Source organism: Myxocyprinus asiaticus, chromosome 1, assembly GCF_019703515.2.
Source record: "Myxocyprinus asiaticus isolate MX2 ecotype Aquarium Trade chromosome 1, UBuf_Myxa_2, whole genome shotgun sequence".
Taxonomy (NCBI): domain Eukaryota; kingdom Metazoa; phylum Chordata; class Actinopteri; order Cypriniformes; family Catostomidae; genus Myxocyprinus; species Myxocyprinus asiaticus.
The window spans coordinates 50,494,849-50,512,259 of NC_059344.1; positions in this window are offsets into that span (position 1 = coordinate 50,494,849).

Sequence of the window (17,411 nt, forward strand, 5' to 3'; positions counted from 1 at the left end):
CAGTGGTTAAAATGTATTTTTTTACCAATATTCCTCAGCAGTACAACCACAATCAATGCCGGATTTTCAAGTTGGTTACTCCTGAAAGATGGTACAGTTCCCACTTTGTTGGGACAATCTGGCGCTTCAGGATCACAGCCTGTATGTATGCTTGAACTCTACAGATCGTTCAAACACGGGGTTTTTGTGTTGTAGCTACAGTGTACACCCAGAGCACAGCTGTAGGCCTCTGCTAACATGCTAGCTAATGTTATTGTGTTGAAATAGTTTTGCTAATCAGATGCGGGCACACTTTTACCAACAATTGTGTAGAATTATGCAGATTGTTTGTCGTTCTTACTATCATGAATAGTGATCAAGTGTGGAGATGGATTTATTTTTACAAGTGGTCATTTTACATCTGCAATCCATGGTAGTGCTCGGCTAACTTGCTATGTAATGTTATTGTTTTGGTAAGGGTTTATTATTCAGTTGTGGGCTGGCTTTTACCTAAGACTGTGTAACAAAATGGTCGATCTCAAGAGTCTTATATAATTACAAGCTTTAATCTGTAGTCCATGGCAAACTTGTTCACTAACTCTCTAATACACCCTGTAATGTCCAACCAGGAGTAAGCCTCTGTTCTCCGTTCATATCTCGGGTGAAGAAAGTTTGGCTACACCCATTCCAGCAAAAGATGACTAACTTAGATGCACAACATATCTTTTACTTGAAGCTTTGTTAGGTTCACAATAATCAACAGTGTACTTGTAAGAAAGCTACAAAATTAAAACTTACCACTGCGAAACGTCCTGCTCAAGTCATGCTTGCGAAGGTGGTTTGGGTCGATCAGCTTGTCGACCAAATTTTCATTATCGGACTCAAACTGGTATGGCAAAAACCGACGCCATTGTTACCATGGTTACAGTAGTGTTTACAGCTGCTCAGGAAGACTCGGGAGTTGAAACTCCGTTATGGTAAGGGGAGTTACATTTTCAACACACGCTCTACGTGGTTGACCAGTCACAACAGAGTAGGCCAGCTGGCCATTCAGAGCAGACTGGGCTTTCCGGAAAGGAGGTAAATCAGAGTGTTTCAGCTAGAGTATGAAGAGTGGGGAAAAGAAAAGTACAGTATAAGAAAAATAATGTGTTTTTTTTTTTTTACATTAAAGCATGTAAACCTATTCTAGTAGACCCCCAAAATAAAATTATGAACCTGTAAATTAGCATAATATGGGCTCTTTAATATTATCTAAATATGTTAATCAGTCATATTGCTTCTCAAGTAAAAGTGTCTTTTTTTTTTTAAGAATGTGTAGATATTTTTGCTGGAAAATAAGACAAAAAATATTGATTGAGAAAATGATGATGATTATTATTATTTTGCAGTGTGATGTTAAAAAATAATCAGTGCCGCAGTGGAGCACATGCAGATCAATATAAGTCTATGTATGTGAATGTTTACCTTGTACATATTTCAACAACAAAACTATCTCACCACTAGAGCTTTCCTCTCTGTGCCCTAAAGCCTATTTGCTGTGGCTGGCAGTGGTCAGGCATCACTATAAAATGCCTTGAATTGATTTAGAGCACAAATCCCTCTCAATCATGTCACATTTTGCACTTATAGGGTTATTCAGCACTGATTCTCCACACCGCAGGCCCTCTCCCATAGAGCAGACATTAGCAGGCAGAGCCAGGCTTCTATTAGAGATCATTTAAAGTCCGTTTTCCCTGCACAGCCACTCGGACAGACGTTTACTAGGCACCTCGGCAGATCATTTCACATCCCAAATCCTCGGCAAGCTATTTTATCAACTTAAAGCTACCATTTCTGCCAAGCGTAAGTACTGTTGTCACATACCCTGATGAAAGCTAGTGCTGAAAGCTGTTTTAAAGTATGTTAGGTGTAGTAGTGAGAATTTCAAATCTGTGTGCAAGTGCGATTGGTTTTACTAGCTTGTCAGGTTGTTAATTTTCTTGCACTTTAAGGCATACCTGCCAACATCGGATTGTGAGGGTAGGGGTAGTAATGTTGTTTCGTATGTGTGAGGAACGGCAACCAGTGGAGTTTATGGTGCCCCCCCTAGGGTAAGATGGTGCACCCGTAGGGAAAAGGTGCACTATGCAGACTTGGTAATATGCTGAGAACTTTCCTGACTCATGACTTATAAAAAAATGTAATTATTTTTATTTCTTCGATTATTTATCTTCTTTATCTTATTTATGTATACATTTGTGTTGGTTTATTTGTATCTTTATGTTTATATTTACTTTATTTTATTTATTTTTTTTCCTTCACCCATACTTCTTGTCTTTATTACTCAGTGATTGTATTCATACATTGTTGGATCTGAGTAATTTTGTACATCCTTTTGAATATTTATATTGAACCTTCTGTTTTTCAAGTCCACAGTTTTAGCACAATGTGTGGACTTTTCAGATGACCCCTTACCCACCATATGAAAAATTTCCAACGTACTATATGTTAAATTAACGATCTGGAACGATTTCGCCGTGATGCCGTCTGACCAGCTTACGGGACAAATTGCGTCCCATATTGATTCAACACGGGACACATCATTTCATATTTAAATCACGTATGAGCAAAGTGTGGATGTGGAAAATCATTTATTGGGAGTTTATCAGGAGAAATTATAAATCAGGAGCACAGCGAGAGGGAGTGGAAAAACGGGAGAAACCTGGTAAAATCGGGAGTGTTGGCAGGTACTGCTTTAAGGATCAAACTTAAGGTATTTAATGCAATATGGAATGTTTTAACACTCAGATTTGTGTTAACTTTTTTGAGCTGTGAAAATTAATTGGTTTTAAAGGGAGAGTTCACCCAAAAAATGAAAATTGAATTATCATGTACTCGTCCTTTTATTCTTTGGAACACACACAAAACAAGAGGTTATGCAGAATAACTGCCTCAATCCCCATTCACCATTCAAAACATGCAATAAAATGAAAGCTAACATTCTGCCTAAAATCTCCTTGTTCCACAAATGAAAATCATTCAGGTTTGGAACAACATTTAAGTGAGTAAATGATAACCAAATTTCCATTTTTGGGGTGAGCTATCCCTTTATCTGTGTGCTGGAGTTAAATGCACACATGCTGTGTCACATTAAAGTTCGGTTGTCTTCAGCATCTATTTTGCAAGCTTGTTTCTGAAGTTTTGTGCTTTTATCTACTAGGAACACATCAAACATCAAAACTAGATCAGCACCCAGGCAAAAAGAGTGAACATTTTATTTTTAAAGAGATTCAAACAAAAACTTTGAAACGTCATACAAATATGCTCATATATAGCCAGCCATAATGCTAAAGGTAATGTATATAAGCAGCTCCTGGTGGTGGTGGTGGTGGGGGTGGGGGTGGGTGGGGGTCTGTCTGCTCAAGTAAAGCTTCGGATCTAAACCTTTGAGGATGATGTACTCAACCCACCCTATCTCAAAACTTTACCCAACACTCCTGTTACAGGTCGGGATGCTACCGTGCTTGTGATTCTCCGACAATCATCTGCATTGCTCTAGGTGCTATTCCTCCAGAACATTTCGCTGCTTCTGCCCTTCAAACTCGCTCGCTTGCACCGTTGCGCACAACAGGTGCTTCCTCAACTGAATCCCAATTCTAGTCCTTCCTTTCCTTCTCTATCCAAGTCGACTACCAATGGACTTCTTATATCTCTGAACATCCCTGTCAAGGTCCTGGTCTTGCACACACCTTTCAGGTTAACTAGTGTGTTGGAGTCACAATCACCTCATCTTATTGTGTGCAGCGCTAAAGCTACAGGGTAAGCTTGAGGAGTGAGCAGCAACAGCTCAGTCTCAAACTCCTTTCTTCACTCCCCTCATTTTCAACCTGCTGAGGCCCTGTTGGCTGCTGTGGCACCAAGTGTATTTTCAACTATTTTGAACTCAACTGTCATAAGAGAGAGTCAACTGATGCCACACTTCTTACATTGCAGTGGCAAAAAAGTGCACTCGAAACCAGCATTCGAATTGAGGAGGGGTTGTGGAGTCCCAGAGCCCCCATAAGAGATAAGGGATTCTCCCATAAGCACAAAAGAGTTAACATGCTTTGTTAAATGAAAAAATAAATAAATAAATAAAAAAATAAAAAAAAATCTGTCTGTCTGTCTGTCTAAAAATTAAGAGAGAGTAAAAAATATTTACTAATATTTACTGTTTAAAATATTTACTCTGAACTTTTAATGTTCAGAGAGTTTTAGATGGCTTACTTTACCATTTTGTTTTCTGGCATGAGTTCTATGATACCAGAAAATTCCATCCATCCATCCATCCATCCAATTATAATTAAAAGTAATTAAAATAATGAACAGCAACAAGAAGAAACATCTGAACACCAGACTGAGATTCATATTTTTTTTTATCAATAAATGGTGTCACTCAACTTCACACACATAATAAAAGATTGTGTATTGATGTTTTATATAATTAAGTTTTATTTATACTGTATACTGTATGTTTTAAGTTTTAAGGGGATAGATTCCATTCTGCCAGAGGAGGTATGCAGAGCCATATAAAGAAGAAGCTGTCTATCACATTTTTAAACCAATAAGGTCAGAGTAAACTGGTCAACGAAACCTAATTTGATTGGTTATAAGAAGCAGGTAGACCCGCCTTCACTCTCATGCTTGCAAATCTCTTTCTGGAAAATATTTTCACCACAAGCACAAGTTATTTACACTTTTGCAATAGTTTATTTTTACACATACAGACTGATTGTTTAGGAGCAAAAACAGTGCCAAAAGTGTAAGTGCGAAAAAAAACATGAATTACACATGAATTACACTTATGCAAAGCATTAAAAGATTGCTAATCATTTTTTCTTACGCTTATTTACACCTTTACTAAATGTTCTGTGCGCTGCAGTGCACATGCAAAATTTTTTAAACTTGCAATTTTATTTACACTTTCACAAATCTTACTCTGTGCATGCAAATCATTTAGGCACTTTGGCTCTCCAAGCTTTCCTATATACAAAAATGTATTATCTATTTTTAATGTCCTCCCTATATGGGGGAATGCTCACCCTCACATCACACTTAGCATGACACACCCATTGCCTGAATTTCTGAAAGAGGGCATACAGAGCTATTGATTGCTATTTAGTCTAAATCAGATAAATGAATCATGGGTGACACATACAACTGTGCAACAGAGTATTTCTACAATGGCATTGGTAATTGGAAAGTTTTGCTTTAGAATGATGCTGCTTTTACACCAATATTACAATTAGTTTGCTAATCTGAACCTTTTTTATTTTTAACATTTCTTCCTGAAGGCTGGCCTTAAATCTCAGATTATCTTCTGAGTTTGAAAACAATACAATTTAAAGTCAGTGAAGTTTGCCATGGAGCATTTTGCGAAGTGTTCATTAATTTAATTGGTTAGATCATTCTAAATGCTGCAGCTACAAAGCACAGCCTTTACCGAAGCCCTTTGGCAACAATTTATTCCCGCTGACATTTTTCAAAGTGTGATTTCAGCTGGCACAACATACAGTATCTGCTCATGCATGACTTGTGTGACAACATCAGAGAACAGCAAGAGATTGGGTCACATGCTGAGGACAAATGGCAGTCTTTTTCTGTATCTGTAAAGGAAAAAACACATCTCCAGAGTAACAGGGCTGGGCCATTTTGACTGAAAGACATTTCAAAAGCTCCCCACAGTTCACTTGAGATGTGTCACAGTACAGTTGAGGATGAAATATGATGGGAGACAAACTTAAAAAGAGATTGACTTCCCCAATGTTGAGGGCTAATACAGTATTAGCAAAGGACAAATTCAGATGATGAAAAGTTCAGATGCACTTCAGGTTCAAAGTCCAGGTTCAAAGTCCTTTGAGGTGCTAATTCAAGGGCGTAGCAGCCCGGGGGCACGTGTCTCCCACGTCTCCCGCACTCTTTAAAAAAGGTGATTCGGTCCCGCTCTCTTTTCCAAGCTAAACCCATACTGAGTCCAATAGTGGATTTGTATACAGAATTCTTTGCGGTACTTTGGTACTTTGGGCTGATTAAGCAACCATCCAGCCAATCACAGGTGAGTTTCATGAGCCGAAACAACCCTTATGTAATAGGTCGTCAGTCAGACAGTCTTATCAGCACAGCTCCGTTTATTTCTACAAAGTTGCTTTCAACAAGGAACACACAAATGTAAGTTATTTATCAGCACATCGTTCTTGATTGGCAGCATTACATGAAATGCACTGATGAAAAATCAAACAAAGGACAATCCTTCTTTTAAGCATACATTGTAAGTGGAGTTTATATCAGCGCCTGAGTCTTCATTAAGTTATTCTTTTTAGATTATGTTTGTAAGGTTCTTTTTTGCCAACTTAAGCAGATTACTAGAGCTGTGTTAAATATGTAAAGTTATTTTTAATATCAGCTCTAAAAAAGATAGATTTGCTGTATTCTTAGAACACTTATGCATTTTACTGAAGTCAACAGATATGTAGACACGATTTTTTATACATGAAAACGTATGGATGTTTTTGAAACTCATAATAATATAAGACTATTTTTGTCTTTTGATAAAAGTCATGCTCAGCAGCTCACAAACTGTATGGAAATTATAGATTTGCTTTGTTCTTATAATGCATAAAACCTCTATTAAATTCTCTTTGTATGTCTGTAGACATACAAATTTTAAAGGATTACAATTTTCTTTTGATCGTTGATTCAGATACTAACTCATTTCACACAAGACATCACCAGGTGGCATCACCAGAAATGGTCACTGAACGAATTAAATGGATCTGAATGAATTTTGGTGAACATATTCAAAACACTCAAGCCACTTGGATACATTTAAATCCCACAATGCACAAGCATAGAGTAAAAAATAAAATTGTGCACATGCACAATTGCCATTATTGTAATTGATTAAATCATTTATTCAGGACCAGCTTGTGCTCATTATTTAATTGTCATGTGTGAAACTGAAGCAAGTGCTCCACAAGATGCCCTTTATTTTTTCAGCTAATTTTCCTATGCCTATGTGCTAACTATAACCTGCAATTTTTTAAGTTTTAAACTCAGTGACACAGTATGACAATCAACAAAGGCGTATCTTCTCACCTTTCTTTCATCCTTAACTTCTGTTCAGTCATGATTTTTTAGCTAGAGTTCTCACTTCATCACACTTTTGTTCCCTCCTTTCTCCTTCTCTTATTTTTGAAAACATCGTTTTTCTTAGTTAGCTTGGCTGTGGTCTCCCTCTCTTTCAATCGTTTTCTCCTCATTCACTCTCCCACCATTTCATGCATCATTTCCCAGTCTAATTGTAGCTGGCTGAAACCTTTCTGCACACTCCAGGAGTGTTTTTTCATCTTTTAGCCAGCACTATTCAATTAGCTGAGTCTACCCAGACGGATCTTACAGTGAAATCGGAAACAGTAGCAGGTTTTCCCACACGCCCTAGAAATCTTGGAAAACTTGGAATTTTGCAGTGCAGTTTTCCAGTCATGGAAAAGACATGGAAAATGAGAAAAACACCTAAATGTCCTGGAAAATAATTATTTGTCCTGGAAAATATTTTAGTATAATAAAACAATTTGATCATGTTGCTGACGAGATTTTTGTTATATGTACAAGTATTGATATAGTCAATTATTTTATTTTTTTTAGTTCCAACACTGCTGTAGTGTATACTAAAACATTTGATTTGTAAACTTTAAACAATGACGATGGTTGGACCACAGATAAAAAAAAAAAAATTATTCACACCTCGAGGTGGTAGTGTGGTGATGCGGCCTTTACACCTCGTTATGTAAATTATTTTTTAATAATAACGACCGGAGTCTGCTTATATTGCTGTTACCACGTGTAGGGTGGGACCCTATGTCTTCCGCGATGCAGAAAATATGAATGGAACAAAAATTAATGTTTGAATACACAATTAATCAAATTAAAATCTCGACATGTCCAAGTGTGATTATTAAACCACAAAAGTCTGCAGTTTAATAAAATAAATATACAGCATAATGCTTCAAAATGAATGTGTGAAGTTGGCCACTCATACACTGAAAACACCTCTCATGAGCAACACACATGCTCTGGGTGTGTGTATCACGTAAAGCAGAGCGCTCTGAAGCATGCAGCACATACAGTCTATATATTTATTTTAAAGTAATCATAGCTTTTCGGGGTTTAATTATCACACTGGGACATGTAGCAAACTGCGTATCTAGTGAGAAACTATTGTCAAAAACAACAGAAATAAAAGCTCGATTTTAATGGATGCATGAAATGGGAAAAATTATAATTTTTAATGCAATAAAATAACAGTCCTAAAGCAATATCTCACATCTGTGATGTTCTGTTGTGCAGCACCTCATTTGACAAAAATATGTCCAGTGTTTTTCGGGATTGTGCTGTGAGGATTTTGTTGAAAAGAAATTCATTTGATGAAAAATAATGCAATGTTATGTTGAAAATAAAATAATTATAGTTTTATTGAATTAAATTCAAATTTATTGAAGTTAATTTGGATAGACACCATTTCGAGAATTACATTTAATTAAACTGTCGAATGCGGAATAAACCCCCCCCCCACAATTTGAATGACCTCTCGTGTGTTTTTACTTAAATATTACAATCGTGTGGCACATAAAATGTCCTGGAAATGTCCTGGAAAATTGTGCCTTAAAAAGATGGGAACCCTGGGTAGGTGGACTGTTTTTCTGAAACACTACACCCAGTGGGCAAAGTGGTAAATTTTGTTGAACACATGGGCACATGTGAGCTCCATTTTTTCTGGTAAAATGTCATCAACTTTGGTTTGAAGCAAAAAATATATTTAAAAAACAGTAGATAGACAAAGGTACAAGACTGCTGCCTCTTAACATCTTATAAAAAGTATGCTAATTAAGTATGCTAGAATTAACACTAATTCTAAGTGCAAGTGGGCGGGGTGGGAGTGTTTGCACTATTGAGGGTGAATGCGCGCAAACTGTGGGTGTGTTGTATGTAAATGAAGCGAGGCAAAGTGAAATTTACTATTTTCCTGAGAAATAGGTCATTGCGCTAAGTTTCTTGAGAACCACATCTTTATTTAGCGCAAAGTCTAAATTCAGTTCCTACATTTGCAGTTTGGAGATTCCACCAGCACATGGTAATAAAGTTCATGTCCACACTCTAAAAATATAGTGGAACATCAAAAGATGTCTCTGACTGTCCTCGTCATATGAAGCAAAAATGTATTAGATTTGTGTTAAATGATCTATAGGTCATGTTTTTTTTAAATTTATAATTATGTTTATATTTACAATTGTATCTATAATCTAATTTGTAATGGTATTTTCCACCTGTTGTCGTAGAGTGTTTTTTAAGTCACTGCAAAATGTTGGAGAGGGTAAAATGTTTGGATTTGCTAGGATTTCTTTTTACCACTTCATTATTTTAATTATATTTTTATTTAGTTTGAAGTGTAATTTGAATTTACAAATATTTGTTGCTTATTTTTTATTTTTATTTTTTATTTTTTTTGTGTTTCAATAAATGAATTACATTTATAACTCCCCCCAGTAATTTCACGAGCACAAGGATTCTCTGATGACTGGCGATTTATTGACTGGTTCAAAATCAACCAACTCAAGATGCCGTGAGAACTAAATACACAAATATAAAGTGAAAACAAAGAATATAAAACACATGAATATATTATATAAATAAATGTTGTCTTTGTAAACATTTTAAACATCACTTTAAAAGCTTAACGGCCAGTGCCTGAGCCTTCCAAGGTTCCGCCCCCAAGCCGTTCCCTCCTGAACCCTGTCCAGCAGCTGCCAGACCCTGCCTTCGCCCTGAGGCCTCCTCCCAGACCGCCAGACCTCACCTCTGCCTTGAAGCCTCCTCCCAGCCCGCCCCTTTCCTTAAGTTCAGTCTTTGGTTTCCCTCCCTTCTCTCCCTTTTTGTTGTGTGTTCTGTTTTATGTTAGTGCTCATTTTTTTTGTCTTGTGTATTGTTTGATGTTCCCGTTTTGGGACACCGGGTGGTATTCCTTTGGATGTCATCTTGGCAGCATGCAGTCAATATTTTGTCTGTCTCACGAACACGGAAGCACCTCGCATTGCACGCCCGGGTCGCAAGCTGTCTTCATGTTGTGCCGAGGTTCGGTCACTTCAGTCTAAGGTGTCAGAGTGTGTGTGGCCGAACTCTCGCACAGGTGTCCTGTCTTGTTTTTGTTGCCTGTTGCATGCATCATCTTGGTGTTTGCCTCACGATTTACGCTCCGGTTTCTTTTGAATGTGTGGCATCGTTTTGTTTGCTGTTGCTACGCATTCTCTCATCTTGTTTGTCAGTTGGCTTGGATGTATATTGCCTCATTGTCTTGGCAATGTGCATTCATGCTATTTGTGTGTTTTCTTGTTTTGTGAGAGCACGCGGCTTTGTTTTGTTTCTGTATCGCCGAATGTCTCCCTGTCTTACGTCATACCCCGCCTCCTTATTTGCCCATTATTAGTTTATTAGTCACACCTTCCCTGTCTTGATAACCTGTTGATTTAACCTGCCTTCTGCCCCAGCCCTGGATTACCTTTTTTCTCTACGGGGTAGTTTATGTTTGTTTTTTGCCCTTTTTGTGTTAATAAATCCTTTGATTTTTAAAACTCCACGCTTGGGTCCTGAGCCTCATCCTCAATCTCTGACAAGTGTGTGCCAATACAATCACCGTTAATACTAGCCATGATTGTTTGTCGGTAGATAAAACTGATTAATAATAATTACATATTATTTAACGGAACCTACATTTAAATCCTGAACCACAATTCCCATGTGTATAAAAGGAGTAGACATTCAACAAGGACACAGTTAATGCACAAAAGAATGTCCATATTACCATAGTCCATATTTAAAATGTTCTCATTTATTGCATATAACCCATTTACACTACCAACTTCTTATGAATGTGCTGTCTTTGTTTATATCACTGGTGCTTGACAGGGAATGGACTATATAATAGGACACAGACGTTGCAATAACTGGAGAAGAACCGCCGGATTAAATTGCAGTTTGCACTTTACGTGTGCGATTTCCCCAAACCCACTTGCACCTAGACTTAACACATGCTTGCACGAAAATACCAAAATTTCATGGTCATGCCCATTGACTTTGCACTTATGACTTATGGCATAGTGCTGTGCTTAGTGCTAGTGCTTTAAAAATAGGGCCCTATTTGTTTAAAGTTTTTGAAAAATATGCAAACTCGTTGAATTCGGAAACAGTAGGTTGACTTTCCTTTTCCTGAGAATTAATCTGAGAATAATTGCAATTAACAATGAAATATTACACGATTAATTGCAATTAAATATTTTAATCGACTGACAGCACTTCTATTTTTATTTTTATTTTTCTTATTCACTAAGGAAGAGGGAGGCTGGGCGTGCTCAGTAATTAGGATACACAAAGTTTCAAAGGGGATCAGGGGGATGCAGAAACACAGTTTACTCCCCTTCCCAAACTCATCAGTGTACCACTGACTCACACAGCAGGTTGAACATACAAATGCACACACACGCCACTGAGATACCCAATGTAATTATCAGCTACTTAATGATCACTGCACATCAACAGAGGCTCCATCCATTTATTGCAAGTGCTGCCTTTGCCCCCCCACCCACCAGGCTCTGGAGACATCTTATCTCAGCACAGACCACACTATGGACCTAATTGAAACCTATTAACAAAACAAATGTGTACCGGCTGCTGCGATTACTCCACACACTGCAAAGATAGAGTATGTATTATTTATTTATTTTTAACATGTTTATGAACTTTCAATCCCTCAAGGGTTTATGACATTAAAGGATCTGTTTTGTACAGTGGAAAGATCAAGCAAGGAACTTGGATTTGAGGGAAAGCAGAGTGAGACATTTGTTATATGGTGAAAGGTAAAAGAGTCAATGTACTGACATGTACTGTATGTGAACTTGAGTTTGAAGATGTATAGGCTGTATTAAAGGGGTAGTTCACACAAAAATGACAATTCTCTCATTATTTACTCAACCTTATGCCATCCCAGATGTGTATGACTTGCTTTCTACTGCAGATCACAAGCAAAGACTTTTAAAAGATTATCTCTTTTCTGTAGGTCCATACACTGCAAGTGAATGTTGGCCAGACCTTTGAAGCTCCAAAAATCACATAAAGGCCACATAAAAGTAATCCATAAGACTCCAGTGGTTAAATTCATGTCTTCAAAAGCAATATGATAGCTGTGGGTGAGAAACAGATCAAGATTTAAGTCCTTTTTTTGGGGGTTTTTTACCATAAATCTCCACTTGCATTTTAACATGTGTTAAAAAGTGAAAGAATGTGAAAGTAAAAGTGGATATTTATAGTAAAAAAAAAAAAAAAAGGGGGCCAAAATATTGATCTGTTTCTCATCCACACTTATCATATACACACTAGTTTATGAAAATAAAGATTTATCCACTGGAGTCTTCTGGATTTTCAATTTTTGTGAACTATCCCTTTAAGGGATGTTGTTCCAAACCTGCGTGACTTCCATTCCTGAGATGTAGCAAAATGTTAGCGCCACTCAGAGACTGACTGACTGAATGACTTTAGGTCACTGTCTGTGTGAACACCCCTTTACTTGGTATGATTTGTGTTTCCTCCATTTACAGTATGACAGCAGAGAGGGAAAAGGAGAGAATGATGATGAAATCAGATAACTTCTCTCCACAGAACACACTGACAAGCACCATCATGATGGTTAGATGGTTGCCACAGTGATGCCATTTCTTTTGTGTTCCTTTACTCGCTTTCTCTCTCTCCATCTGTCCCTCCCTCCCCTTCTCTCTGCTGTCTATCTTTCCCTCTAATACATTCAGCCCAGCATTCCACTCTGCTCTTTGACCTGACCCTGAGTAGATCTCTCTTACCTCACACTGAGGGAATCAGCAGTACTCTTCAATGGAACAGTAGGCCCCTGACGATTTGCCCTTATGGCAGGCACACAATGTCTCCTCTTGCTTGAAAACTCTAGGCACAGGAAATTGTAAAGAAGACTTCACTCCCTCTTTAGAGTAAGATGAAAGTATTTTGTGGCATTGTAAATCCCTTTAATGTTTAACACAATCCAAAATATTTTTACACTTGTAACATTTGGTGTTTGTGACACTCGAATAAGTTGTTTAGAGGTTAAGGGTAGGAAAGTAGGTTTTATTTATTTAAAACAAAATGTAAGCATTAAGCTTAAAAAGCTTAACTCAGTCAGTGGACATTTCACCTTTGAACTGCTGCGATACATGTGAGGAACCATGTAATATTATTTAGCAAAATGTTGCCACAGTCACATTTTTCTTCATTACCAAGCTGTATTAAAGTGAATAGCGAGTGAGGCTAACATTCTTCCCAACATCAAGAAAGCCAAATAGGTTTGGAACACCATGAGAGTGAGAATTTCTGTTTCTATAACTATTTCTACAACATGTGGGATTGGATTCTTGGGGAAATTATTTTGGAGAGATCTATGTGCTTATTTTATTTCTGCTAATTCTAGTATTTTCCAATCATGCTGTTCACTTCACATGAACCTCTTTAGTACTACCTTTTTTTTTGAGCTAACCTTTACTATGCCTTCCACTAACCTCTCTCTGCCGAATCTCACCAAGTCTATGAGAACCTAAAGGCTCCCATCTGCCCCATTCCAAGTCAAAAATCCCTTCGTTCTCTCTCAGCTCACACCTTCCCATCAAATATCTCTTCATCAGGTGGACTCTTCCCTCTACCAGCTTTCCTCTTCTCTCCAAGGCAGCTGAGATGAGGTAGAGCAGCCAACTGACAGGTGTGAGCGATTGATGTTTAAACAATAGCTGACCTCCTTGAGCAGGGCGGCTGAAGTGAAGGAGTACATTTTTAAAGAGCTGAAGACGGCTTGATTGATGTGCTCCCAACCATTGCTCCTGCCTCGGAGCAAGTAATGGAGTTGTGTTTAACCCTGGTCTCCTGGGGAGGCTTTGGGGAGATGTGGGGAGATGGCATTTGTCAAGAGGAGCTTGGGTCTGGAGTAATCCATTGCTGCTGGGTTTTCTCCAAGAGAGCTTCATAAAGCACTTAAGAACTATGACTTGGCTGATTTTTCAAAAATTGTTGGCCATAAGGCATTCTGAATATGAATACCAAAATTGTTGCTGCCTCCTTTACTTGAAATTGATAGATTGTCTCACTGTTTTTACCTTTTTGTAATTAGGAGGTTTGGCTGAAAGAACAAGGGTGCTTAGTGTTTAATTTTGTTGTAAAATATAGCCTGCAGCTTTGTCTGGGCTTTGAAGAACAGTGAAAGCAACACTACACACAACTGACCTTTTTCACGGATGATGTATTTCCGGCTTATTTAGCAGCATAAATCTAGCAACCTTTTTAGATTTGCATTTTTTTTTAATTTTTTATTATTTAGTGTTAATTTATAACATTATACTTTGTATTATATTACCCTGGAATTAGTTAAAAAAATAAAAAATAAAATAAAAAATGAGTTACTGTACCACAGATGCGATGAGCTTTCTATTGCTGCTACTGAGAGAGTGACAGCCATCTTCTTTCTTGACTGTCATAATCCATCGCTCTCTTTTTTTCTTAATTTGGAAAGATGTGGAAATGTAATACTGATGTTGGAGTGAGTGGGTAAGCAAAAATTATATTTGGCATGGTCTCCCATTCAGCATTATCGAAGATTACCCTGCAGTCGTTTACTTACACGTTCCAAAACCCGGAAGTGTGAAAATGGACCATGAAAGCAGTTTGGATGATTTTTATCTTATACAACCTCTCATCAATTTCACAATTCATAACAGCAACAATGCAAGTGTTTTCTGTTTTCTTCTCTAGCACAATGCTCTGTTCATCTTGTTGAAAAGGTCTGCAAAACATATTTGTACAACAATGATCCATTAGTTCACCACAAGCTGTTATTGCGAGCCTGATCTCTGACTGTGTAAACATTTTTGCATAATGATATTACATGGCTCCTTACACATATGGTGGCAGTTCCGAGGTGAAATGTCCACTGAGTGGCGCTGAAAGCGAGTAAAATTTTCTCCCAAACAGATTAGGTTTTTAAGATTAATGCTCTATCGAGTTTTAAATCTACAAAACCTATTTCCCTACCCTAAACCTTAAACCTAAACCTAACCGATAGTGTTATAAAAAGCAAATGTGAGATGTAAAACAGGTGAGATTTTAAAGGTTAATGCTCTATTGAGTTTTAAATCAAAACTAAACCTTAAACCTAAACCTGTATAGTGTCATAAGCAAATGTGACAGAAAAAATTTAACTGCTTAAAGCTGATGTAACTTTCAGTGTTAAAATAATTCCTTCTATCCCAGCTTAATATGCAGAGACAACTGCAGTACAAGTCATTTAGAGGTTCATTTTCTTGAAAACTGTAAAAGCTTTGTCTCTGTGACACTATAAAATTGCTGTGTTTGTTTAGAGTGACCCTCTCGACCCGCCTCAACAATGGTACTCAACCAATGCCGTGATTTGGGGGTGGGACTATCTGACAGATCGAATTATAGCAGAGGAGGGGTTATTCATAAAGCTGTTTTGAAAACATTCTTTATTTTTACAATTCCGTTTGGTGGTGCTAGTGCTGCAGAAATTATATACTTCAGCTTTAATCAATGAATAGTGAAAGTCTTTTTAGTTTCATAAGGTAGCATTGTGAGGAGCAGAGCGAAACTGATAATCTGCCCTTTCACATCTTATTTATGTATACAAGTTATTACAGTCGCCATTATCGTCTCAGTACCTCTATTGTTTATTTCACCAGGAAACTGTAGCGATACGTACACCGAGTAATGTAAACTTTATTTTGCTAAAATTTAGGTATTGTAATGTATTTCTGTGAGACTAAGCAGGAGCTTATTGCACAGATTCCTACTTGTTAAACTTAAAGTTATAGGTGTAAAACACTCTACATTTTAAAAGTGAACAAGGGCCTATTTATCAAGAGTGTGTGTAATCCATTAGTGTCCCCCACCACAGTTTGAAGGTAATAGATTTGTCTTCATTTTGTTGGTATGTTTAGGACAATGTGTGTGCTTTGGAGGAACACATGAATGCAAATGGTAGTTCTGTATTTCTTGCTGACTCTATGCTGTTGAAATTGACTATCATGCTACTGATTTTGGCCCATGGCCCTAATCCAGAACTATCTTTTTGTGTTTGATATGTATCCTAGTTGACAGACGCCTTAGAGCTGGCTGCTAGCATCTCTGCCCTCCTTTGATTGCACAGGGCTCTCAGGGAGCACCTACCCCAAAAAATAATAATAATAAAAAATAACTGTCAAGATGGAAGAGGAAGGGCAAAAATGAAATCTTGTAATAATAATAATAATAATAATAATAATAATAATAATAATAAATATAATGAAATAAATTATTCATAAGATCATTTTTTCCCATTTACATCACTTAAAGGTTTTTTATCTCAAAATGAAAATTCTTTCTTTATTTACTCACCCTCATTTCCTTCCAAACCCATATGACTTTATTGGCTAAAAACTGCATTGTTATTCACCTATTTACAAGCATCTAATCTCATTATTGATTAATATACAGCAGTGCTTGAAGTGGAAGAAAAAAGTACAGGTACTCTCCTTGTTAGTATTAAACTTGAATTTTTTTTTTATTTATTTTTTTTTTACTCAGACTGTTTTTGTTCGCAACATATGTTTATTTAAAAATAAGGAAATAATCTTGGGGATTTATAAACTTAACTGGGGCCAAACTTTTTTTTATCCATATTTATCTTACCTAACACTTTTATTGTAACTAAACTAGTATTTAATTACTTTAAAAGAGGTATTTAAATAACATTTTAAAGGTCTGGCTGTAAATCCCTTCATAAGATCTAGCTGATGAACAAATATGACCTTACATCCTCAACTAACAAATAGGTTTTGATTAGCTTTACTTGAAAATAAAAACATACAGAGTAGGGTTATTGTTTTTGAAAACTGAGAAAGAATATTTAGATCTGCTAAAGATTGTCTCTTTGTCAATATCAACACACATAAGAGAACAATGGCACTCTAATGTAGAACTGTCTTTTTACACAAAATAAATATAGCCTAAAACTGAAACAGAGCATTACGTCTGTTTTTCCTTTTTAATTTTTTTATTATCCTCCCATTCAATGAGGGCAACATTTGCCTTCCTTAGCCTGCACACATTAATTTGCACACAGGAGCCAGATAGCCTACTTGTGCAGATAATAATCATTAGAAACGGTGAACAAACTGATTTGATGATGTTCAGGATTGAGAACAATGTAGAACCAAACACTGTCAGGATATATGCATAGGCAAGTTCCATGACAATTCACATAATATTTACGAGCTCTACAGAAAGGAATGCAGAATAAAAGCAAATTTGCCTATGTA